This window comes from Lissotriton helveticus, chromosome 4_2 (genome assembly GCF_964261635.1).
Source record: "Lissotriton helveticus chromosome 4_2, aLisHel1.1, whole genome shotgun sequence".
NCBI classification, from domain to species: Eukaryota; Metazoa; Chordata; class Amphibia; order Caudata; family Salamandridae; genus Lissotriton; species Lissotriton helveticus.
The window spans coordinates 125,015,310-125,042,227 of record NC_136064.1 but is presented as its reverse complement, the minus strand read 5'-3'; the positions used below and the strand labels follow the sequence as shown (position 1 = coordinate 125,042,227).

Here is a 26,918-nt window from a genome sequence, read left to right as displayed (position 1 = left end):
CATAGACTGTGGAATGTGTCAATACAGTCTCTTGTTTTGTTTAGGAACCGTATTCTACATACACCTTAACCCTCTGAGATATAGGTATTTCTAGAGTGAAACATCCTGGCAGATGTGTCTCTAAGAGGAATGTGTTACTTTATAAACTTTTAATTAATTAGGTCTGATAACTGACTTTAATTTGTTTGTGACAAAATGCACTAGATGAGAGTGTGGAATTTTTCTGGAGAAAGATAATGGGAAACAGAAGATCTACCATGTAAAAAAATACATAGAGGACAAAAAGAGGTCTTACTCAGTTTTGAAAAAACAGGAAATAACGAGTCAGAAAAAAGGATTAGCTGCAAAGGTGATAATGTTTGTATTGCACAGGTGGAGGTCTGTTAGTGTCTGAGAAAATAATGTTCTGCCTACATAAGCATTGCAAAAGTGCCTATTTAACTCATGCATGATCATTGTCTTGTTGAGCAGTAACTACCAGGCAGAGTGTCTTTTGGTTCAAACAATGTGGAAGGACAAGAAGAGCTTTCCAGTTCTGCAGCACATGCTATCCAGTGTGAACTGTTTTAAAAAAGTGTAAGCATGATGCTCTCTCTTTCAAATACCAAAGCAGAATTTGCTATGGGAGAGCGGGAGCCGCAAGGCTCTTGCCCGCCCATAGCAAACAGGAGTGTCCTTGGGGTAGGCACCCCTGGACACTGCAGGAGCCGGCCCTGGAGGGTGGCGCCCCCTGGGACATCAAGGGCTCCAGGAGGGGGGCTGCACGGCCCCCTCACAATAATTAAGCATCCCCGTGGGTAGCGGTCCCTGGGGCAACGGAGGGCCGTGTGACCCCCAGAAAATATATAAAACAAAGCCCTGTCGCCGGGGCAGTGTGGGGGGATCGCCCCCCCCACACTTTTGTTTTCCTCCCCGAGACCTGGACCACCCAGATGCTTTATTTAAACGAAGCCCGAGAGCCTGTGCCTAATTTTTTCTATTTTTGCGGATGGATCCGCGCACCTGTGCGCATCATGCCATTTAAAAAAATGCTTTTTTTGACCGTGGCGGTCCTTGTGGGAACCCCTCACCTAGGGGGTCAGGGTGTTTCAACCCTGCCCCCTATTCTTGTTTTGTACCTTCATTTTACTGATTTTCTGCTTCTCACTTCTACCGAGGCACAAGATGGCTGCCAACACTTCCTGGTTTGGACTGTTGAAAGCCAATTAGAATGCAGCTCGTGATTGGCAGGATGCGCGGATCCTAATCTGTAGAGTGCGCAGATTCTAATTTGCAGGGTGCACGAATCCTCCGCGGCCATATATATAACTTTTATTTTCTCAGCAACTACTGAACGAATTTACACCATTTAACAAAAAGACTTCTTTCTGAACCAAGGGTACCATTTTGCCAAACTTGGCGTAATTCCATTCAGCAGTTCGGGCTGTAGACACGGCTAAAGTTTCCAATCGAAAATTGCATGGGGAAATAAGGGCAAGTAGCGTAGCGTGCGCGTACTCTACCGTAAAAATAAATAAATAAAACAGAGCTTTTTTCATAATTTGCTCCCTGGGGGGCAAAATCCCGGGGGCAAAATGATAACATTTTATGGGGGGCCCAGAGGGGCCCCCCAGCCCCGGGAACTGTCACCCCGGGGGCTACAAGATTCCAAAAGCCCCGGGTACGACCATCCTGCGGGGCTTTATATATTGTGGGAGGGGAGCTGCATGGCCACTCTCCTGGAGCACTCGAGGGCTCTGTCACCCAGAGGAGGAAAAAATGGTTTGGGGGCTCTAAGGTCCCCAAAGCACTCGCAGGCCCTGTGGACCGCCACCCCCCAGGGTCAGCTCCGGCAGTGTCTCGGGGTACCCATCCCCGGGACACTGCTGTTTGCTGTTTGCTATGCTTGCCACAGCAAAGTTGGTTTGAATTTTGAAAGAGAGAGCAGGGAAAAATGTTCTCTCTTTCAAAATCTAAACCAGATTGCTTTTTCACATGGGGAGATGCATTTTAGTAGCTCCCCATGTGGAAAAGCAATGCCGGCTCCCAAATGCGTAGAAGTTGTGCACCAAAGGCGCTGGAATCAGGCACCCTATAGATCATGAGTCGTGCATCCAGCGCGTACACACCAGGGGGCCACCATGCTGGATGCGCAACTCTTAATTTTACCGTAACAAAATATCTCCTATCATTAATTTCTAATATAAAAAATGTTGGGGGGAGCCACAATGTCCCCATGGTCCCGCCTGCTCCCAGTGTCCTTCGGGAGCCAGCATTGCTTTTTCACATGGGGAGCTGCTTACTTGCATGTGGAAAAACAGTCTGGGTTGGATTTTGAAAGAGAGAACAGATTTCACTGCTCTCTGTTTCAAAATCCAAACCAAGTTTGCTATGGGAGGGTGAGAGCCATGAGACTCCTGCCCTCTCATAGCAAACAGCAGTGTCCCGGGGTAGGCACCCCGGGACACTGCAGGATCTGGCTCTGAGGGGTGGAGAACCCCAAGGCCCTCGAGGGCTCTCGCAGGCTACGCAGGCCCCCTCCAACAATACACAAAGCCCCAGGTAGTAGTGGTTCCCAGGGCCTGGGGGTTCATTGAGGCCCCCCAACTCTAATTTTGCAGAGGGGAGCCTTGGAGCGCCCCTCAACCATTTATCGTATAGCCCTGGGGGGTGGCTCTCACTCTTGCATAGAAAACAGCATTGTTGAGAAAATCTTCTGGTAAGATAACAAAGGATTTTGAAGTCCATTTTCAGCGTTTTTGCCCCTAACTTTTGTAATCTTGACAATCTTTTCTCTCATTTGAATAGGCACAAAGTATTTGTTGAAGTGCATTGTGAATCGTGAAGCAACACTGTCTAATTGTGATCGATAAAGAATTGAAAGAGTTGTGAACTTCTTTTGCTCGTAATATGATTAGGGGTAATTGCGTTAATATTGCGTCACTTTTAAGATGGAAAAAAGTGATGCGAAAATGGCCCAATGGGGTTGTAAATCTGGTACACAGTGTTCTGTCTTACTTTGTTTTCCCTTCTGCCATGTAGAGGATCCTGGGTAAATATAACGGTTTCTGTACAGCCAGTACCGTTCAACCCTACCCCAAAACTGCTTACTGCCTGTTACCATAGTAATAGTTCATGGAACACTTAAGTGAGCACTGAGGTTAGAAGTTCACCACACTATGTTGCTAATCGAAACAGTTACTGTACTGGAGTTTTAAAAGTTTTCCATAGGAACCATTAGTCGTAGCTATAGACTGTGGTAAAGAGGTGGTAAAGAGTTAGCCTCAGTATTATACTTCTACTTATAAATATAATTTCTATTTTTAAATGTTTTCTAAGTGTATTATTAAACACTAAATAATAGTGAAATGTTGTCAGAAAAAGAAGACGTATATCATTTTGTTTAATTAACTTTTATTGAAACAACAATAAATAACTGGAAACCTAACTTAAAGATAACAATATAATAATTAACTAGAAACATATAAGAAACAAAATGTGATATGGACTCCAATAGAAGTAGGTTAGGTAATCTGCAACAAAAAAAAATTATATAAGTGTTCAAAATTAGATCAATCAATACATTTGTAAAGCGCGCTACTCACCCGTAGGGCTTCAAGGAGCTGAGGGGGTGGGGGGATAGTCGCCACTGCTCGAACAGCCAGGTCTTGAGTTGTTTCCTTAAGGAGAGATAGTCCAGGGTCAGCCGTAGGTGGGTGGGGAGGGAGTTCCATTTCTAGGCCGCCAAGTAGGAGAAGGATCTTCCTCTGGCGGTGGATCTGCGGATTCGTGGGATGGAAGCAAGGGCGAGGCTAGCGGAGCAGGGCTGGCGGGTGGGGGTGTAGAATGTGAGGTGGCTGTTGAGGTATTTCGAGCCCCTGTCGTGGAGAGCCTTGTGTGCGTGGGTGAGGAGTCTGAACATGATCCTCTTGCTGATGGGGAGCCAGTGCAGGTCTTTCAGATGGGCAGAGATGTGGCTGTGGCGCGGGACGTCCAGGATGAGTCATGCATAAGCGTTCTGTATGGGCTGGAGTCTTTTCTGGAGTTTGACAGTGGTGCCAGCGTAGAGGGTGTTCCCGTAGTCCAGGCGGCTGGTGACGAGGGCCTGGGTGACCGTCTTCCTGGTTTCGGTGGGGATCCATCGGAAGATCTTTCGGAGAATGCGCAGGGTGTTGAAACAGGTGGACGAGACGGCGTTGACTTGCTTGGTCATCGTGAGGGAGGAGTCCAGGATGAAGCCCAGGTTGCGTGCATGGTCCGTTGGCTTGGGTGCGGTGCCCAGGGCAGGGGGCCACCAGGAGTCATCCCAGGCAAAAGGGGATGGTCCCAGGATGAGGACTTCCGTCTTGTCAGATTGATGTGACTAAAAGTGGTCAAACATTACAAGTCAAGGTAATACTTGGCAATATTTTTTAATTTGCACGTCTGCAGTGTGCCTGATACATTCTACCTCTCTTCTAGTCCCGCGTTCAAGAGGTGTCCGTACGGAATACCACTGCGTCAGAGTTACAGTATCAACCAACAGGTTTTTAAAATGATTCATAGATGAGACAGAATTAGGTGAGAGATCAAGTCATTATGCAGGACAATATTCTTTGGGGTTTATTTACAAGCTCGTTGCGCCACTTTTGCGTTACTTTTCCCATGTTAAAAGTGACGCAAAAGTGGCACAAGGGGCTTGTAAATAAGCCCCTTTATTTCTAACGCATTTAATCGGAGGCATTGTATATCTAGGCCGCTCTGCTTACCTTGGTTAAACACCGTGACTAACAGAGTTCACAACTTGAACTCAGCTTTGGTTGTAGACGGCAGAGTGGACAGCAGCGTCCATAACTTTAGAAGAGAAAGAGAAACAATGTGAGAGAGAGTGAGATAGAGAAAGAGAGAATAAACAACATTAAAACTGTGAGAGAGAGAACGTTACAGATGAAGCAGTTTATACTGGAGAAAATCTTCGTATCTCACCTTTTGCCTCCGTTGTGTGTCCAAGCATGTGCTGGTTCATAGTGCACCCTCCAGTTTAGTGATCTGAAAGATGGTATATAGAGTTAGTAATAGCATAGTACATACAACTGCACAAGTATATTTTTGCTTTATTTCTTTGTACACTCAGGATAATGTATTTCATCAACTTCCAATCTGTGTCTGTGTGCTGTTTTTCTTCCAAAGTAGTTTATCCCATGGACACCCTATGCATAGCAGTGAGTTCTCAATACTGCGTACCTAGACTTTTGCACCCCATTGACTCCCAGAGTCCGGAGGTGAGTGCTTTTTCTTGCGAACTCAGGGGCAGACTTACAAGCTCCTTGTTAAAAGTGACGCAAGGGGCTTGTAAATCTGCCCCTAAGACTGTTGTAACCTATCTATTCTCACTGCCCGGAAGTAATTGTACATTCCTACGCAGTCAACCTGCTGCACACTACCCACTCTCTCTCCGCCCACAGATGACTTGTTGTTGCTTCGGAAACAAGCTTATTTGCTCACCTTGTGCCATTGGCGTGATTCAAAGAGGGTGCACTTCGTGTCGAAGCAGCCTTCTCAGACGCTGTTACGATGAGGCCACGCATCATCACAGAATGCACGAACGTTGAGCTTTGGAGGTGTTTGGGGGGACGCCAGTTTGTGAAACACAACCTGTAAGATAAAAAGGCAGTTACATTGTGTTTCGTTTCCTTATCAAAGGAGGGAGGAAGTGAGAGAGTGACTGTAAAGAATATTCGCAGCTCATTTATGTAACTGGTGTGTTTTTCACCATGTGCTGGGACATAATGCACCCTGAAGTTCTACATCTAAAAGATAGTAAAAGAAAGATGTTATGATTGGTAATTGTTACTATCTTAATGTGGAGTAGAATTACATCGCCCTTTCACACACCTTCCCTCCCGCATTTAAAAACTACTATTTGTACAGTTCCAACTTGTTTAATAGGCATTGATTTTTGAAAAATTACAATAGTACTAATGTTTTTATGTGGTTATGAAAGCAAGTGGTGCGAAGTGATATACATGGTTTCAATCATCACAAGTGTTGGACATTTGACCGATTATAAAAATGTTCCTGCTATAATATCTAAATGCAATAAGATACGATATATAGGACTGCGTACGCCTAAATCGCTGCGTCGTTTTTTTGTATCCAGTCTACTGCATCCCATCGACTCCCTCCGATGCACACCAAGGCCTCGTTGCTCACCTTTTCATTGGCAGGACATCTTCTACATCATGCAGCCCCACTTGCCACCAAGAAGTCTCATATTTGGTGTTGAGTCTTGATATCACTATGGCTAAGGACATACACGTGCTCCCATCATCATCGCAGGTTTCTGACCCACTCAGTCCTTGCGGTACCACTAACTCAGTGACCAAAGAGGTTATGCACGTGGTAGTGGCCCCCCTGTACGGTAGTATGGGCCTACATGAGGCGTCTGAACCACTAGGACGGGCCATCACAGCGCTTGCGATGGGAGCAACTCTAAAATGGCGCAGAGCACGTGCCCCCCGTCTTTTTTATTGGAAAGGTCACGTGTGTAGTGATGCATGTGCTGGATGGGTGTGGTGTGGGTGTATACCAGGCATGAGGGAGTGTGTGTGGTGTTCTGACAACAAGACCTGGACCTAAGAAATCAGTACAATGGAAATCTGGGCAACGTTGTGTTTTTGTTTTTTCCTGGAAGCGCAAGTGGAGTGTGCTGGCCTGACATATGCCAGTGCTGCGTGAGGCTCTGAACCATGACTCTGGAGCTATGGGCGTGGTTCCGTCATTAGCTATATGAGAAATCAAGTGATTCGGGTGTCCGTTTTGTAGTGCTGACAACGCCCAGGTCTTAAACACAAATGTATCATTATATCTGTAAATTTACACAACATGGCCAACATGGAAGGTACGGGGTATCACTGACTCTATATTCATCAATAGTTGCACACATAACAGATGGTGGACATGATGCATTTCTGCGATTATGAATGTTTGTTGTACATTCAGTGGAGTGTTGTAGCTGTAGTAATACAGGGCTGTGAAAGGTTTAAGTTGCAGTTTTTGGCACATGAAAGGCAGCTAATATATATACGTATGTGGTCATTCGGGGACACTGTCGAACTTGATGATGGGAATCACTTTTCGAGGCTCGGAGTTGTGTCCACATCTTGTTATTGTAGAGTAATGACGTAATCTACACATGCCTGAAAATGTACTGTAAATACGGTGCTCATGTAAATTGCTGATATAGTTTTGGGTTGATTTTGCGCTATATAAATATGCAAAAAAAGGAGGAATAGCCCACACTTACTGTCAGAGGTTGGATGGTTGCATAGGCTATTTATAGGACAATATAATGTGGTAGGGCACAGGGGCAGCATTTTACAAACATAATAAATACACAGACACAGATAGATAGTTGAAGTGGGTATGGGCACGTATGCTCGACTCCATTTTGTTACGCTGCTGTTGGTAACATGTAGAATAGTTATCATGATATCATACACAGATATTCAATCATAAACGGTTTATGACTTCTGCTGTACAAAGGTAGGAGGACTATATGTGAAATAATACACAGTAGATTCTATCATAAAGGGTTCATGAGTTGTGGTACAGTGAGATAGGGGTGATTTGTGTAGAGCCTGCAATGATGCGTGGTTCAGACAGAATACACTGGTAAGAATATCTTTTGGCAACTGAATTTTGCCTTAATAAGACCACACTGTGATTATTTATGGTGTACTGAGTTAGTGGTATGTGTGGTGCTCAGCGTGTGCTCACCCTGCGATGATTGGTGGTTTGAGCGGTCTGTACTCAAAATATTGAGTGTTGCATACTGGTCTGCATGAAATTTGAGGTTTAAAAAAAAAACAACCATCAATAGTTATCAATTGCTCTGCAACCTAGGTCTACTGATTGTTCCCCTTAACAGATTAATTCATTGAATTTCACACAGTGCATTCTAATTTTCTCAAAATGGGGATGTACATCTGGTTGCGATGTTGAAGGTGATATTCCAGAGGTATTGCCGGTGGTCCAGTGTCTACTTTCTTTGTAAACATTGTTCACAGGATGTAGGGATTAAAGGTGCTTGTGCATACTAGCAGTGCCATAGGAGTATTTTTTGTCTGTGCCTTACATAAATGAAGGCTACATGCCCTACTGTCTGTGGTGTAGATACAAAGCTGAATTCAAGTTGAGAATCCTACTGTGTACATCAAAGCTACTATTCGGCACAGTTATATAAGAATGCTTTTTTTCACTTATTTTAACAAAATCTCAATACATACAATATAATTAACTATGCATTATATAAATCAAGACTGAATTCCCTACTGTCTATAGTGTAGATGAAAAGCTGAATTGAAGTTATAAACCCTGTTGTCCACAGTGTAGATCTTAGGGTGGACTGCATTATCTGTAATCATGATTGAAGTGGAAGATATAACATATATGCAGCATACATTTTATAATTCAAATAAATCTATAAGTGATATGAAAGAAGTTTGAAGGAAGCATATTAAAGAGATATTGTGTAGGGTTTGATAGGTGTTATACTTAGTTTGGTTTGCACTGAGTTAGTGGTATCTGGAACAACAAGGTTCTGTAGAGCCTGCGATGATGTGCAGTATGGACAGGTCGTACTGATACTAATGTCTTTTTGTCTTGTAAATTCTGCCTTAGTAAGGCAACGTGATAATGATTTTTGGTGCACTGAGGTACTTGTACATTTGGCGCTTAGCATGTATGCATTCTGCGATGATGCGTGGTCGGGGGGTATAGTATTAGGACTAATGTGTTTTGTTGATTGAATTTGCATGAATTCAAATTAAAAGGGACAGTATGTCTCACTGTGACATAAAACTGTTCACTCTTTTTTTAATGATTCATGGTGAACTGAGTTAGTAATATCTTTGGCGTTGAGCTTGTACATATCCTGTGATAAGTAGTACCGAAAGAACTCAGTGTGTGCGTAACCTGCGATGATTTGTGGTTCTGGGGGGTCACAGTGGAATAATATCTCTTGTCTACTGGTATGAGTCAAGTACAATCATCTTTCTACCTGAATGGTGAGCCCTCACAATCTAGATTGAAGGCAGTAGTTATCATTGACATCAATAAATTATTTTTGTCGTATATTTTAACAAACTCTGAGGACATAAAGTACAATTAACTGTACCTAAAAAAACAAATCTAAATTTCATGCTGTTCGTAGTACAGATTCAAAGCTGAATTCAAAATGTGAACCCTGCTATCTGCACTGTAAATGTAAGGCAGTAGTCAGCAGAAATATCAGCGAATGATTTTGTCACTTACTTTAACAAAATGAGAACGCATACAGTACGATTGTCTCTGCATTAAATAAATCAAGGTTGAATTCCCTACTGTCTGTAGTATACATGCAAAGTTGACTTCAAGTAGTGAACCCTGTTGTTGGCAGTGTACATCAAAAGCAGTAGTTGACACAGACATCGAGGAATGCTTTCTCTGTCACATACTTTAACAAAATCTGAGGACACAGAACACACAGAAATCAAGTCTGAAACTAATGTTGTCTGTAGTGCTGATGCGCCACTGGTATCAAGTCATAAACTCTATTGATCGCAGTGTACATTTGAAAACAGTACTCAGTGTGCTCATTGAGGAATGTTTTTTGTTGCATTATTTAACAAAATTATCTCTGCCTTACATAAATCAAGGCTGACTTCAATGCTATCCGTAGTGTAGATGGAAAGCTGAATTCAAGTTGTGAACCCTGCTGTGCGCAGTGTGAATCGAAGGTAGTAGTTGACACAGACATCCAGGAACACTTTAGGTAACTTATTCAAACAAAATCTGAGGACATATAGTACACATGTCTCTGTATTAAATAAATCGAGAGTGAATTCAATGTTGTCTGTAGTGCTTCTGCACCACTGGTATCAAGTTTCAAACTCTACTAATCGTACCGTAGATCAAAAACAGTAGTCTTAGTCTCCTTATTTCCTCTCTTGCGTAGTTTACCGGATGTTTTGTTTGAAGATGTCTCCTCATACTTGCTTTTCCAAAAGAGTATGTTTTGTACTTTCACCCCTTAACAGCACCGCCTTGCAGATTTTGCAAATGACTTTGGTGGCATTAACCTTCTTCTGCATTGGTGAAAAAGTAAACAAGCATTTGCAATGCAATAGGTCTCGCAGTTGTGAGAGTTTGAGCTATTGGCATTTTAAATGACAGTGCCTTTTATTTATCTATTGGTTTTTAAAACATAACTAAAAGGCATTGTCATTTACAATGCCAATATCTTAAACTCTCACAAATGCGAGACCTACTGCATTGCAAATGCTTGTTTCTTGTTGGTTAAGCACTCCAAGAGAGTATGTGTTTTCCAGCTGCCTCCCTTCAGGAGTTTGTTAAAGCGCGACTACTCACCCGTAAGGGTCTCAAGGCGCTAGGGGTGGGGGGGGTTGGGGGGTGCAGGTTCCATTTCATCAAGGAGGGGGTCTGTCGAAGAGCCAGGTTTTGAGGTTTCTTGCGAAGATGGGGAGCGATGTTGTCTGTCTGAGGTGGAGCGGAAGGGCGTTCCATGCTTTGGCCGCGAGGAAGGAGAAGGAGCGGCCTCCCGATCTGGTCTTTCTGGTGCGGGGGACCACAGCGTAGGAACGCTGGGCTGATCGTAGGGTCCTTTGGGGTGCGTGGAATTTGAGTCGTCTGTTCAGGTATGCTGGTCTGGTGCCGTGGAGGGCCTTGTGTGCGTGGGTGAGCATCTTAAAGGTGATTCTCGCCTCGACGGGGAGCCAGTGGAGTGTGCGCAGGTGCTGGGAGATGTGGCAGTGTTTTGGCAGGTTGAGGACCAGTCTTGCGGCGGCGTTCTGGATGTTCTGTAGCTTGCGGATGAGGTTTTTGCTTATTCCGGCGTAGAGTGTGTTGCCGTAGTCGAGTCTGCTGGTGACCAGGGCGTGAGTGACTGTCTTTCGGTGTTCGAGGGGGATCCATTTGAAGGTCTTACGAAGGAGGCGGAGGGTGTGGAAGCAGGAAGATGAGACAGAGTTGATCTGGCGGTCCATTTTGAGCTCGGAGTCCAGGATGATTCCCAGGTTGCGTGCGTGGTCTGTGGGGGTTGGCGGGTTTCCGAGGGCGGTGTGCCACCAGGTGTCACTCCAGGCGTCGGGGTTTGGGCCCATGATGAGTACTTCTGTTTTGTTGGTGTTTAGTTGTAGGCAGCTGTTTTTCATCCATTTGGCGACGGCTTCCATGCCTTCTCGAAAGTTGCGTCTGGCGGTGTTGGGCTCGTTGGAAAGGGAGAGGATGAGCTGGGTGTCGTCTGCATATGACACGATGTTGAGTCCGTAGGTTCTGACGATGGGGGCAAGTGGAGCCATGTAGACGTTGAAGAGCGTCGGGCTGAGGGAGGAGCCCTGGGGGACTCCGCAGGTGATAGGTGTGGGGTCCGAGAGGAAAGGGGGGAGTCTGACACGCTGCGTCCTGCTGGAGAGGAAGGAGCAGATCCAGTCGAGGGCCTTGTCCTGGATTCCTGCATCGTAGAGTCTGCGTATTAGGGTGCGGTGGGAGACTGTGTCGAACGCCGCTGATAGGTCGAGGAGGATGAGGGCTACTGTTTCTCCTTTGTCCAGTAAGGTGCGGATGTCGTCTGTTGCGGCGAGGAGGGCGGTTTCCGTACTGTGGTTTTTTCTGAAGCCGGATTGGGAGGAGTCGAGGATGTTGTGTTCTTCAATGAATGTGGCGAGTTGGCTGTTGATGGCTTTCTCTATGACTTTCGCTGGGAACGGGAGCAGGGAGATGGGTCTGTAGTTTTTGAGGTCGGTGGGGTCCGCTGAGGGTTTCTTTAGGAGGGGGTTGACCTCGGCGTGTTTCCAGTCGTCGGGGAATGAGGCGGTCGCCAGGGAGCAGTTGATGGTTTGGCGGAGCATGGGTGCGATGGTGTTGGCGGCTCTGTTGAAGATGTGGTGGGGGCAGGGGTCCGTGGGGGCCCCTGAGTGGATTGACTTCATTGTCTTCAGTGTGTCTTCGGTGGTGAGGGCTGTCCAGTCATCAATCACTGGTTTCCGGGTGTCGGGGGTGGTTGGTGAGGGTTCAGTGTGTTGGTTGTCTTCGTTGAAGTTGTCGTAGATGCTCTTGATTTTGTGGTGGAAAAAGATGCTGAGTTTGTCGCAGAGGTCTTGTGAGGGAGGGATGTCGGTAGACTCGCTGGTGGGTTGGGCGAACTCCTTGATGATGCTGAAGAGTTCCTTGCTGTTGTGTGCGTGGGTGGAGATTCTGTCTTCAATCGCTTTTTTCCTCGTTTCTCTGATGAGTTGATGGTGGACGTTGGTGGCGGCTCTGAAGTTGTTGTGGGCTTCTGTGGATTTGGTGTTTCTCCAGGCCTTTTCGAGGCGGCGGCATGTGCGCCTGGACTCTCGAAGTTCGGTGGTAAACCATCTGGCTTTCTTGGCATGGGTATTGTTGTTTTTCTTGAGGGGGGCTATGGTGTTGGTGCTGTCCGAGATCCATCTATGCAGGGTTCGGGCTGCGGTGTTGGGGTCGTCGTTTTCCGCGATGGTTGGGGTGGAGTTGTTGAGTGAGGAGGTGAGCTGGTCATCGGTGATTTTGGTCCAGTTTCTTTGTGGAAGCAGGTGCTGGTGTCTGTGGATGGTGGGTGTTCTGAAGGTGAAGTGGACGCAACGATGGTCGGTCCATGGGAGTTCGGTGGTGTGGCTGAAGGTGATGGAGTTTCCTGTAGTGAAGAGGGGGTCGAGGGTGTGTCCTGCTGAGTGCGTGGGCTCGGTCACGATCTGGCGGAGTCCAATGTTGTGGAGGTTGTCCAGGAGGGATGTGGTGTTGGGGTCCAGCTGATTGTCGAGGTGGAAGTTGAGGTCTCCCAGCAGGGTGTAGTTGGTGGATGCGATGGCCTGCGGGGAGATAATGTCCGTAATGGAGTTGGCGAAGGGTCCGCGGGGTCCAGGGGGTCGGTAGATGAGGGTTCCTCGGAGGGCGGCGGTGGGGCTGGCCAGTATCTTGAAGTGAAGGTGTTCCATCAGTTCTGTGGACTCATCAGGGAGTGTGCTCAGGCGGAGGCTGGATTTGTGGACGATGGCGATTCCTCCTCCTGGGTGGATGGGGCGGTCCTTCCTGGAGATCTTGTATACTTGGGGGATGGCGATGGCGATGTCCGGTCCTGAGGTGGTGTTGGTCCAGGTTTCGGTGAAGAATGCTACGTCTGGGGTTGTGCTGTCGAGGAGGTCCCAGATTTCTGTGGCGTGTTTGTGGAGGGATCGGACGTTGAGGAGGATGCATTGTAGGGTCTTCGGTTTGGTTGTGTTCTTGTGGGCGGGCTGTGCTGGATCCGTGTTCTTGGCGGTGATGCAGGTGTGCCGGCAGCGGTGACAGCTGAAGGGTCCATGGGTGTCGGCTGGTGATGCTAGCTTGCAGTTGTTGTTGCAGCCTGGGTTGAGTGCGTGGAGTGCTGCTGGGTCGTAGCGTTGGCGGGGCGGAGGTCCAGGGTTCCTGGTGCTGGTTGCGGACGGGTCGCAGACGGGCGCAGACGTGCTTGCCTTTGACGCGCCTTCGGTGCACCAGTGGCCGCCATTAAGTAGGGGTCGGGGAGGGCTGGACAGCTGGGAGGCGGGAGCGGGGAGGGGAGCTGGATTGGGCCGGTCGTGCTGGGGGGGGAGGGGCTGCGGGGGCAGCAGCGGCGGGGAAAGGTAAAGGGAGGAAAGAAGGGATAAAGAAAAAAAGGAAAATAAGCAGAAATAAGGCACAAAAGAGCAGAGATGCAGAAAAGAGCAGAAAGGAGAAAGATAGAAAGGGTAAAAAAACGAGTGAAAACGTGTGAAGGAGCAGAGGGAGAGAAAGGGAAAATGGGCAAAAATAAGGCACAGAAGAGCAGAGGTGCAGGAAGGTGAAAGATAGAAAGGGAAAAAAACGAGTGAAAACGAGTGAAGGAGCAGAGGGAGAGAAAGGGAAATGGGCAGAAATAAGGCGCAAAAGAGCAGAGGTGCAGAAAGGTGAAAGATAGAAAGGGGAGAAAAAGGAGCGAAGGAGCAGAAAGAAAGAAAGGAGACAGAGGTCCACTGGACCACCAGGGATGAGGCGCAGGGAAACCTGCGGGTGGAGGAGGGCCTCGATCACCAACACTCAAGAGTGCTGGGGCAGGGGCACCTCACTTAATGGTGGAGCTGCGAGGGTGGGAGAGCAATTTCACTGACAATGAGTCAGTGGTCTTGCTCGCCTGTCCCCGCAGTGGCCGCCATTAAGTAGGGGTCGGGGAGGGCTGGACAGCTGGGAGGCGGGAGCGGGGAGGGGAGCTGGATTGGGCCGGTCGTGCTGGGGGGGGAGGGGCCGCGGGGGCAGCAGCGGCGGGGAAAGGTAAAGGGAGGAAAGAAGGGATAAAGAAAAAAGGGAAAATAAGCAGAAATAAGGCACAAAAGAGCAGAGATGCAGAAAAGAGCAGAAAGGTGAAAGATAGAAAGGGTAAAAAAACGAGTGAAAACGTGTGAAGGAGCAGAGGGAGAGAAAGGGAAAATGGGCAAAAATAAGGCACAGAAGAGCAGAGGTGAAGGAAGGTGAAAGATAGAAAGGGAAAAAAACGAGTGAAAACGAGTGAAGGAGCAGAGGGAGAGAAAGGGAAATGGGCAGAAATAAGGCACAAAAGAGCAGAGGTGCAGAAAGGTGAAAGATAGAAAGGGTAGAAAAACGAGAGAAAAGGAGTGAAGGAGCAGAGGGAGAGAACGGGAAAATGGGCAGAAATAAGGCGCAAAAGAGCAGAGGTGCAGAAAGGTGAAAGATAGAAAGGGGAGAAAAAGGAACGAAGGAGCAGAAAGAAAGAAAGGAGACAGAGGTCCACTGGACCACCAGGGATGAGGCGCAGGGAAACCTGCAGGTGGAGGAGGGCCTCGATCACCAACACTCAAGAGTGCAGGGGCAGGGGCACCTCACTTAATGGTGGAGCTGCGAGGGTGGGAAAGCAATTTCACTGACAATGAGTCAGTGGTCTTGCTCCCTTGAGTCCTGCTCTTCCTCTTCCGCCATGCTCCTTGATGCTGCCTCTCACACTTCCGCTTCTCTCCCGCCTCCTCTGTGTTGTGCTCACCCTTGTGTGATTTGCCCCACAACACTGTTTTCTCACCCATGAGCTCCCCCCGCAACTGCTCCACGTTACTCTCTCTAGCCCCAGTGCTGCTTCCCCCTTGCTCCACAGTCCCTCTGTGTTGCTTCTGCACTGTAGTGCGTCTACTTGCTTCCCCAATATTGCTTCCTCCCAACCCTACTTCAAAAAAACAGAAAACAATGCGTTTGTGCTACTTTTTAATTTGCCAATCCAACTCAGATCGGTAAATAAAAAACATTAAAACTGTCTTCATTAAGCAGGCAGGTGTGTTGCATGCGCTTATAAATGACACCTCATAAGATTTTTTTTGTTTTGTTTACTTTGTAGCCATGCTGCACTGCACTGGGGATACTGTAGAGCATCATTAAAAACTTCTGTCAGAGCCAATTGTTCCCAAAGGAAAAACCTATTGTCTTTGCCAATGCTTGTTTCACTTTGGCTCTCCGATTAAGGATCAATTTCTGACTTTAGCTGAAATCTGACCCCCTTACTTCTTTTTTAGGAAGAAGCTTTAACGTTTCCTTTAACTGTTACTGCATTTAACTGGCTGAACTTAACGTCATTGCGCCGAGATGCCTTTGGGCGTGTTCGTGCTCCATAAATCTCCGACATTACATTAACACGCCTTGCTGACGAAGCGCGCAGCTTTCTGCAGTCTATTTTACCGATTACAGAAAAGCAAATTTCAATACAAGAATATTTTATGCTCGTTTATCTGTTTCCACGCCCCTTAAAAGTCTAGTGAAACTTTATTTCACCGACTTAGATGACGCAGCCTCAAAAAATGAGGAAAAAACTATCTTGACGGGGACACTGTCCAAGCCCAAAGAAAAAAATCACAATGCACTTTGCTCGTTGCCTTTATTGACAGAGGATCCGTGCCGAGGCACGGATTTAATCAGGGCACTGAAAAGCTTTGGTGTCTCCTTTCTTTCTGCTGTCACTCCTAAATGTATATTGTGAACCTCGGGACCTAGGAGGCCGATAAGACAATGGGAAAAGGAGGCTGTGCTTTGATTAGAGATTAATCAGGACAGTGGGTATTAACTGGTCGGAAAAAACGTTACTTAGGCAACCAAGATTAGATGCAGCGCAAGGACAAGCACGAATCACGTGGTGTCCAGTTAACCAATAGGGTGTAGGGTCTCGAGGGCGGAGTGAAACGGCGCTTGGTCGGTCCGGCGGCAATCAGTGATGTCAGGAGAGTATGAGAGAGTGGAGTTTCGGTATCTGCGAACCTTGGAGCACGGCCAGCAATGACCCGTGAGTACATAGAATGGGTGTCTTGTGTGCGTGCATATGTGTATGCAGTATGTGTGTGTGTGTGTTTGTGTGTGTGTGTGTGCCTGCCTGCCTGCCTGTGTGTGTACGCGTGAGCCCGTGAGTGGTGGGGGTGGGTGGGGGGGTTCGTGCGTGGCTGTGTGTGTGTGTGCGCCCGTGGGGGGGGTGCCTGTGGATGTGCGCACATGCGCTTGTATGTGCCTGCGTCTGTGTGTCTGCTTAGGAGGGAATCTGAGGCAGGGGATGTGCACGGCACCAGGATTGGCGTGTGCGCCCACGAGGTGAAGTCGACGCTTGTGCCCGACCCCTGTCTCAGATTCCCAGGAGACGGGCAGCTATTGTTGTCGAGCTAGATGCATGCGTCGCATGCGTTCTCTAGCTCGACCTAAAAACTTCCAGACAATTGATGTATACTTCTCTGGAGGGGGTTGTTCAGGCACAAATTCTTCATTTCCAAAGTGTTCTAAATCAGAAGATGATTTGTCAATAGCCATTTCTCCAACTTTGCTGAGAAACAGGTGTGCAAAATTAAAAATGAGCAGGTCTTGCCAGTAGATGTCTTCTCCTCAGGAAGGTCTATCAAGAGTGATTGAAATGGGTGGGATACTTCAATACTTACAATAGGAAGTGTAATGAACCAATCAAATCTCTTTTTTTCTGGTCACATGGTGTCTGCGCACGGTACACACACGCAGCTGGCACCCAGCGCGTCCCCCGCGTATGACATCACGCACAACCGCGTGACAGTCATGTTGCGTAACACATACATCTCGCATATGCGCCACAAGTCGCGTACCAGTCACATAGCGTCCACAGTTGGAAAGTTATACTCATCGCACACCGTACGCGGATCCTACACAACAATCCTAAAATTGCAGACACGTTCCGCACAAAGAATGTGAATGGTACGCATTAGGTGGGCGACTTTCAAACAAAAAAAGAACAATATAAGTATATTTAACAAAATATAAAATGATTAAAAAAATATATATTTATTTAAAAAAATATTTTTTTAAATATCTGAGGAGTAAATTAAAAAATATATCTAAAAATAATTAGATTAAAAATGTAGGTAATGAATACTAAAAAAATTGAACAAGACATATATTTAAAAATTATCATTTAAAAATCCCTTTCAATTCACAGAAAAAAACCCATAGGTTTGAGGCTTGTTATAGTTAGGGATTATCATTTTAAAAAACATGCCCGCAATACATCATTCATGACATGCTCAGTGACATCACAGATTACATCACTGATGACATCTCAAATGATTCCGCTCCTCCCACCAGCCTACGAACAAGTTTGCATGGCTGGGGCAAAGCAGGTGCACATCGCTGTGCCGGAGGTATGTCTGTACAGTTGTTCCTGAAAAAAATGTGTTATGTGACAAGCAGAATTCAGTAAACTCTACCAACTTGGTATTATGTTCGAAGAACTTCAATGGCCTTTTGTTCAGAAAATAACTTATAGCATCAATGCCTTGTCTGTGGTCAATTGACGTGTAAAGACTGGTTATATCCAGAGTTATTAATACAAATGGATTTGTATGCATTTGGGGGGGTTTGGTGTATACCAATAGGCTGTGCCGATTTGCGGCTGCTGAGTCACGTGGTAATACACCAAATAGTAGCGGAACCCGTTTGATAACTTATCAGGCTCTGCTTTAAGGGAATATTGGTGATACGCCGATGCACAGCTAAATTGTGACCATATTTTAAAAAGCCTGCCTCTGTACACATTTTTATATACGCCGATATACGGCTTTGACTGTGGCATGTTTTTTGCATGTAAATAACATTGTGGCATGTGTATATGGAACTTTTACAGGACTGTTACATACAGACTGTGCAAAGGTCGTTTTTGATATACTTTTTTAACTGTGGCCTTATTCAAAAGAGCTTTAATTCACCATGTCAAGATGGCCGCCAGCTTATGAGTAACTTCTGAAGTTTCTTTGCCGTCATCAAGTGTGTTACTCGGGTGACGGTAAATAGTTTAAATGGCATCCTCGCAGTGTATAGAACTAACACTGATGAAGGAAACTCCGAAACACGTCTGTCTAGGGCTGTTGATGGCTGAATAAAGATCTTCTACATATAAACAAATTTAATCCACTATTATAATGGAAGGGTTTCCCTACAATGGTTGGGAGCACCCAGTGTTGGTAAAATACCCCTCACACAACAAAAGGACCCTTGGTGTCATGCTTCATCATTGGGGTCTTCACACCCCACTATGGGATGCGGCGTGCTGCGACCTATGATTACGCAGGAGCACCTTTTGAATGACTATGTGTGGTGTGTGTGAGGGTTTATGTTTTATGTGCATGAGTGGAAAGGTTATCGACGAGTGATGTTTAAAAAGGGCCTGGCTCGTGGGGTAGAAGCAAGAAAAATTTTAATGGGCCACCGGGCTGGCGCTGTTAAAAAGGTGAAAGAAGGGGAGGTGTGGTATGCAGCACAATGTGCATCACCTCCTGTGTGTGTGTGTCAACATGTTTCGGAGTCGGAACTCCTTCTTCAGGACGGGATACACAAATCCCCACCTTACTCATGTTTCTCTACTTTTTTTAAAAAATTTGTTTTATTTTCAAAAGTGAGATATGGTGCAGGTTATGCAATGTACCTACAAATTCTGATTTCTAGTCGCTACTCTGTTGAGCCGCATACGGGGTAGTCAGGAGGCATTCTCTCTTAGGTTTCGTAGCGAACCAGCACGAGGACCCCTACATTTCCTGAGGCTCATGAGGCACTGAAATTGATTCATAAAAGTCAGCTGAATAGGGACAAGAAACACAAAATGTACAAAAAAGCTTCTCTCAGAATCATTCCTGAAAACACACAGATGCATAGTGTGATTCTAGCTAAAAAATATTAGACCTTGCCTTTCACCAAAAAACATTTACTAGTCTAGAAACAATAAGGTGACTAAACACATTCTTTATATATGACTGTTGCATTTTACTATACAACCCTGACTCATTTTGCAAATACATAAGCAATCTGATGCATTATTGGCGCCAACATAACATCAAAAAAGTTACACAATGGCAGCTCAAAGAGGCGCAAGAGGGTTTAAATATGCCCCAGTGAGTTTGCAGTAGTGTATGTATACAGTAGGTTAACCTGCTCTCTCTTCCAAATAGGAAAGCAGTTTGCAATGACACCCTGTTATGGCAAATGGCAGTGTTCCGGGGGTAGGCACCCCGGGACACTGCAGGAGCCGGCCATGTGGGGTGGCGGTGCCCAGGGCCACCACAAGGCTCCAGGAGGGGGGCCATGCAGCCGCCCTCCCAACATTTAAAAGCCCTCGGGGGTGGTGGTCCCCAGGGCAAGGGGGTCCGTCACGGACCCCCTAATTTAAAAATGTAGTACCCCGGGGAGGTGACGGTCCCCAGGGCGTGTGGGGGGCTTAGGGTTAAAGTCATTTATATATCTATGGGTGCAGAGGAACTGAGGATTGTATGAGGATTGGCATCATAGCATGAGAGCACCGTCCCGATCACGCGCTCAATGCTAATTGGTTGTGAAGCGGTTGTAAACATTCGAAACCAGGAACTGTTGGCAGCCATTTGGTGCCTCGATAGAAGCGAGTCTGAGGAAGTCAGTGAAATATGTGTGCAAATCATGAGCAGGTACAGGGTAGACACACCCTGACCCCCTAGGCCTGGTCAGGGTGTCTTATAAGCGTCCGTAGGGCAAACAAATTAATAACATTTTTTTTTACAAAAAAAGACGCGGGATGCACATAGGATCCGCACATTTCTCTGCCGAAAAAAGACAAAGCATGTATTTTTGAGATATGCCTCAAGCTTATGTGTTTAGATTTTGGGTGGCTCTAAAAACAGCCCATGTGTTTATTGAGAGATATCAGTACCTACAGGTAAGTACCGATGGAGAGTCTAAAGTTCATGAGGAAGACTCTGTTTCCTTCATCTGTAAAATGTACAGCATCTCTCCTATAGATGCCATGCATATTGAAACACAGGTTGTTGTGGTAAATGGACACCATTCTATGGTCTCTTTGGCTCAAGAAATTATAGTTGTGTCCTACTATTCACATTCTAAGTATCTTGAAAGGAGGTCTCAATGGACTCGGATGGTTTCTGTAAATGTAATGGCAGTTTAAAAACTAAGATTTTTCTAAAATGATTGATAAGCTGTATTGTTGAAAAACAGAAAAGAAATGATTGGTTGCTTGACAACATTCTATACAGAAAACTAGGGTGCATGTTTCTGTTTTTTTTAATGCATTATTCTTATTGGTTATCAGAACATGATTGAAAATAACATTACGTAAGATAAGCTGGTATATTGAGAAGTCAAGCACACTTGCTGTTTTATTTATCAACATTGTGTGATTAACTTTTGCGTTCTTCAGGAGCCGGCATCGCTTTTTCACATGTGGAAATGGTAATTTGTATGTGGAAATGCAATCTGCTTTGGATTTTGAAAGGGAGAACAGATTTCACAGCTCTGTCTTTCAAAATGTAAACTAAGTTTGGTAGGGGAGGGCGGGAGTTGTGAGAGTCCCGCCCTGTCAAAGCAAACAGCAGTGGCCCGGGGGTAGGCATCCCGGGACACTGCAGGAGCCGGCCGACGGGCTTAGCAGTACCCAGGGCCTTCAAGGGCTGTAGGCAGAGGGCCACGTGGTCTCCCTCCCGTAATACACAAAATTCCAGGGGTGTGGTTCCCGGGGCTTGAGGGGGTCGTTGAGGCCCACACACTTCTAATTTTTTAGGGCGGGTTGGACTCGAAAGTGGTGCAAGGGATTTGTAAATCTGGTACACATGGTTTGTTTTACTTTGCTTTCCTTTCTGTCATGTAGAGGATCCTGGGTAAACGTAACAGTTTCTGTACAGTCAGTACCTTTCAACCCTACCTTCAAACGGATTTCTGCCTGTTACCATAGCAACAGTTCATGGAGCACTTAACCTAGCACAGCTGTTAGAAGTTCACCACACTATGTTGCTAATTGTGATGTAGTTTTAAAACTTTTTCATAGGAACTGTTAGTCGTAGCTATAGACTCTGGTAAAGATCGGGTGATGAATTAGCCTCAGAATTATACTTCAAATTATAAATATCATTTCTATTGAGAACTGCTACATACACACAAAAAAAGACGTATATACTTTTTTTAATTAACTTTTCTTAAAACTATAAATAACTAGAAACATAACTAAAAGATAACAAAACAATAAATAACTAGAACCATAACTTTAACAAAACAATATAATAAACAACATGTGATATAGGCGGAAAATAGAAGTACGGTAGATAAGTAGATAATCTGCAAAACAAAAAAGAAAATTAGTGTTTACAATTAGATTGATGTGACTAAATGAGGTGAAAAATTGCAAGTCAAAGTAACGCTTTTTGATATTTACTTTTATTTTTTTAACAAGTGCAGTGTGCCTGATACATTTCACTTGTTTTATAGGATTGCGTTTAAGCAGCGTCTGTATAGTGCCTACTCCGTCATATTTATATTACAGATCAACAGGTCTTTAAAATGATTCAGAGATGAGACAGAATTAGGTGAGAGATCAAGTCATAATGCAGGACAATATTCTTTAGGGCTTATTTACAAAACTCTTGCACCACTTTTGTGTTAGTTTTCTCATGTTGAAAGTGACGCAAAAGAGGCGCAAGGGGTTTATAAATAAGCTCTTATTTCTAATGCATTTAATCAGAGGTATTGTATATCTAGGTCGCTCTGCTTACTTTGTGTAAACACTGTGAACAGTAGAGTTCCCAACTTCAACTCAGCTTTGGTTCTACACGTCAGAGTGGACAGAAGCGTCCATAAATTTAAAAGAGAAAGAGAAATGATGTGAGAGAGATAAAGAGAGAGAAAACTACATTAAAACTGTGGGAGAGATAAAGTTATAGATGGAGCAGATTTACAAACCCAGCCTCCACCCCCATGGACCTTCCTCCCTGTTGTTGCCACCTCCTTTGCTATGCCTTATCAATCAAATCTCTTCACTTGACATTGGCTGTACTCGCTCTCCAAACGTCTTATAAAAAAGGTGAATAAAAGAAAAGTTACTTGCCGCATATCCATGACTGCTTTCAAGAGGACACCCCAATAAAAAGTACTGGTGTGGAACTGGTAGTATGTGGAAGCACTTGCAGACCAAGCATCCGGTCAATTTTGCATGGAAAGAGTTGAGGAGATTGAGAGATACTCCTCCTCCTTCATGAGAAGGACCAAGTACCAATGGAGCAACTCCGTCAACCTCCACTGCACAGCCTAATATTTGTCCTCGATTTGGAACCCTTTGAGAGAAAAAGTAAGGTGGGTGGGAGCTCTGTTTGCCATCCTAATACCTAATCATCCATTATTTATACAGAGACCCACCTTGTATCAGACCCATCCGTACAAGTGTGAATTGGAGATTATCTGCCACCAAAAACCCCTCAAGTCCATATATGCGTTACTTTTTACCTTTGTCGACCAGTCATATTGAGAGTATTTACCTTAACGTTATCCGTAAAAAAATTGTGAATGTTTTTGGCTCCATACAGTAGAGAAAGACTCTAAATGTAAAAAAGAAGTACATCAGCGCATCATAACAGCAATGGTACAAATTGTAGTACATAATTTGCAATATGTTCTACATGTTTTCAGGGGTTTACTAATGGAGTACATAGGACAGTCTCACATTTTAAGCTGTGCCTTTTTATTAAAAAAAATCAAAGACCAAATAAAGTACCAAGTAATCCGAAGTTTATTAGAGCACTAGGGTATTATACATATTCTATAAAAAAATGTTAAAGTCAAACCTGATAACTCCATTAGGTCCATTGCAATTTTCATTCAGCTTCTAACAACTAGTGTGTTCCATATTTGAGACATCGGTGTAATGAACTAGAACAGGAGGATATTCTGTCTTCAATATCGGCAATTGGTTGCTGACTTAAGTAACATTCTGCAAAGTGAAAAAAGAGTTAAAAATGTATATATTGTACAAATGTCCAAGCTTAAAACAATTGTTCTCGATAGGACTGGCGTCGAAAAGCATTCAATAGAGGTTTCAAATCAACTGTGTTAGGACCATACTAGGGTTAAGACAAAATCATATGCGAATAACAATATGCTTCCGATGGGCACTATGGATGCGCTCGGTAGGCGTTCATAAGTGTCATCCCTAAAAGCCCTCTTTCCTATTTACAACTATTCTAACAAAAACAGTTATTAACATAAAATAACATAAAGTTAGGTATCTTCAACAAATACATGTTTTTGGAAGTATCATTACCAGCATGCATAAACACCACATTTGTAGATGTCCTGTTATCTTTGGTTGGATCAGGGGTCTCCAACCTTTTCTGTAGTGAGAGCTACTCCTGATCAGTGAAAATCGTTGTGAGCTACTAAAGGCCAAGCACCTCAAGCATTTTTTTTAGAGACCGCCCGCACCCAGTTTCATTGACTGTAAGCCTAATTTCTTCGGAGCCCATAATGTGGTTTGAACAAAAGGGACCACACTCCCTCTTTTGAAACTACAGACAGCTACAGGTTGAGCCACCTGAAGCAAAAGCTTGTCGTGCATGGCATATTTACTGGAAAGTGTAATGAGTTGCTGCAGGATACATGCCTATAACCTCCTTTTGAGATCCTTGATCAACTTTGTCAAACAATGCAAAAGCTAAACCGCAACATATATTCCTTACCAAATGTTATTTTTTAAGTCTAGCTTAGATGTGCAGTCACTAGTTTTTCAAAAGGACACTAATTTTATTATGAATAACCTGAATTATTTCTCCCTCAACACATACTCCGTTTTTTTTTTTTATAGTTTTAAAATGTCCCATCCTGGTTCAGATTTAAATAATTTTGAACTCATTTGATTCATCATGGGGCTTTATTCTCTCTGTATGTAGAATACATATTTTTCAACTTAATACACTGCCCAATCAAGTGCAAGTTTCACTGAGTTTGTGAAAATAAATCACAATTTCAACAGTCACAGATGCTCTAGTCTCGGGGCCAATGGGAAGGTATGCAGTTCTTTATGTGTCTATTCTGTCTCTGCAGGTACATACCCCCGTAGCTTAATTTGTAAACAGGATAACTTCTGAGATAGAGGCTATTTATTTGGAGGAAAAAAAGAGTTTGAAAGGCTATTTATTTCAATGATTAAATGTAATAATTAATAATTAATAAAGCAGAGTTTCACACCAATCGTTTTTTAGACAGCATTTAATGTGCAAATAAAATCTGCAACACTGCCTTGCCAATGCAGATACTAGGCCAGGGCAGAGGCTCACAATGAATGCATTTATAAATCAACTTTGGGATCCACCTCTTCATGAAAGTATGCTAAAACACCTGTTGTTTTTTAACTGCTTTTATTGAATTAAGAGGAAGGCTGGCTATTTTAGAGTCAAAGAACTCTTAACAAATAATCTCTGGTCTCAAGAAGCAGTCAAACTCAAACTCAACCCCCAAACTGAAGATTTAACCAGAATACTCCAGATCTGTCCATGAGCTGGAACCTAGAGAAACTGCTGTAGTGTTGGTGTTATTACCACATGCTCAAGGAACAGAGACGGCATCGGCAAAGTGGGCTCTGGCCCAGAGCCCCACCCTTTGAGGGGGCCCGATAGAGCCAGAACTGTTCTGCTGCTTGTGTTAAGTTCCCTATCCTGTTTTAATTCACCACTTTTTTGCTTTTGCACTGCACTTCCCATTGTATCAACATCATGTGGTAGTACCGAGTGATTGTGGGTCGCTACCCCTAACTGGCTGTCGGGGTATGCCGGTCTCAATGATCAAGAGACACGATACCCGATAAGGACTACCAAATGAGAATATTGATCCATACAAGACTTTTGATGGGAATCCTTAACCAGGGGTGACTCACGTTTACTGGTGCTTCACTTTTTGGTGGTATGGTTTGTTGGATTTGCTGTGTTTGTTTCTCATGTACTGCTGACATGATTACAAAAGCATAGAATCACTTGTGGATTTCTAAATGGACCCCTAAGTTTGTTGCTTAGTAGTTTGTTCTTGTGGGGTATACTACTTAGGCTTGGTCTCTTAAACGTCCCTCTAGCCCTGCAATACTGTGTAGTTATTCTGCTGAGAGCATTGCCAGAATGACCTTTAATAATTTGTAAACGGATTGCTTTAAATATCATTTTTCTTTCATTTATTTTGAATGCGAGTACTGCGTGAGAGTGTTAGACATTTTGCAGACATGTTATTATTTCATGCAATATCCATAAAAAAGTTTCTTTTAGAACTAGATTTACAATGAAACATGATATCACAATGGAAATGGGACGGCGTCACATATTATTGGCAGTAATGTTAGCAGGCTGCTGCTGTGTTAAATATCGGAAACACACATCAATTTCCCTGAATATTGAATATATTACAAACACATTTATAGTTTGGACCAGTGTGTCCGGGCTCTGTCAGTGGCATGGCTACAGACAGAGTTGACACTGGAATCCATGAATTCATAGCTGTGCTGAAGAGTGGAATAATTTACATTCCACTTAGGAGCGTAGACGGGGAGAGCTTTGTTTGTTTTGTGCCTTAAAGGAAACTGAAACTCGCCCTGCTTCTAGATTTCTAGTCCAGAGCTGTAAAGTGGGAGAAAAAGATATTCCCGGTGTTTCGCGCCTATGGCATACAAGCGGCTGAGTATGAAAGATGCACATCGCAATTCTAGTCTGGAGAACAGAGGATTAAGATTTTACTGGCTAGGCCAGTGCTTACCGATTATCTGCTGCTTCGATATAATGTGTCAGGCAGGAAGCACAGGTTCGTAGCAGTTCAATACTGCTTGTGCCACCTCCCTGCTAGCAGGCTTTCAGGGACAACTGCTTGCTCCAGCACACGATCAAGACCTCGGTGCCAGAATTTGAAAGACAACTGACTTGCAGAGGCAGTACAGCTACTGCGTCATCATCTTTGGCCTGCCCCGCCCACGCTAGGCTCAGTTAGGCCAATCAGAGCAGCTGGTTTTGATGAAGGCAGGTGACAGCTATGAAAAATGGCCTAAAAACAATAAATGAGAATGATAGGATACAAAATTGAGATGCAAGGCACGAGCTACTCACAGGGGTTTGGCGAGCTACCGGTAGCTCGCGATCGACCGGTTGGAGACCCCTGGGCTAAATTCTATCACTAACTGCCATTGGTCATATTCGGGACGCTTCAATATCTTTAGGAAAACCTTTTAGAGACATACAAATTGTTATTATAAATATTTTGCTTTGATTCAACATGTCGAGATTATAACTTGCACGTAAAGGCATTTTGCTAGCATTATTGACTAATTTTACAATCTTTTCTTGCATATCGGCAATACGGTATGGTCCAGTAAACTTATGCTTCAAAATGCCTCCTTTTCTTGTTGTTTGCTTGAAATTTGTGAGAAGCACTAACTCTCCAACTCTGAACATCAAGGAAAATTGTAAGACATGTCTTCAAATAAAAAAACACAAAACAACATTTTCATTTTGTATCTCTAGTGAAGGCTAAAAAAGCGTAAGAAGCATTTAAATGAGAAACATATGGGTTTCAGAAACATACGTCTATAACACTATTGCAATAGAGATTTACATTTT

At 44.5% G+C, this 26,918-nt stretch overlaps 1 protein-coding gene across 1 annotated transcript in view; it reads left to right on the top strand.

The window, feature by feature from the left end:
- Window positions 1-26,918, top strand: part of LOC144752093 (nicotinamide N-methyltransferase-like) — an 86,046-nt gene that overhangs the window by 5,304 nt on the left and 53,824 nt on the right. The window lies entirely within an intron of this gene.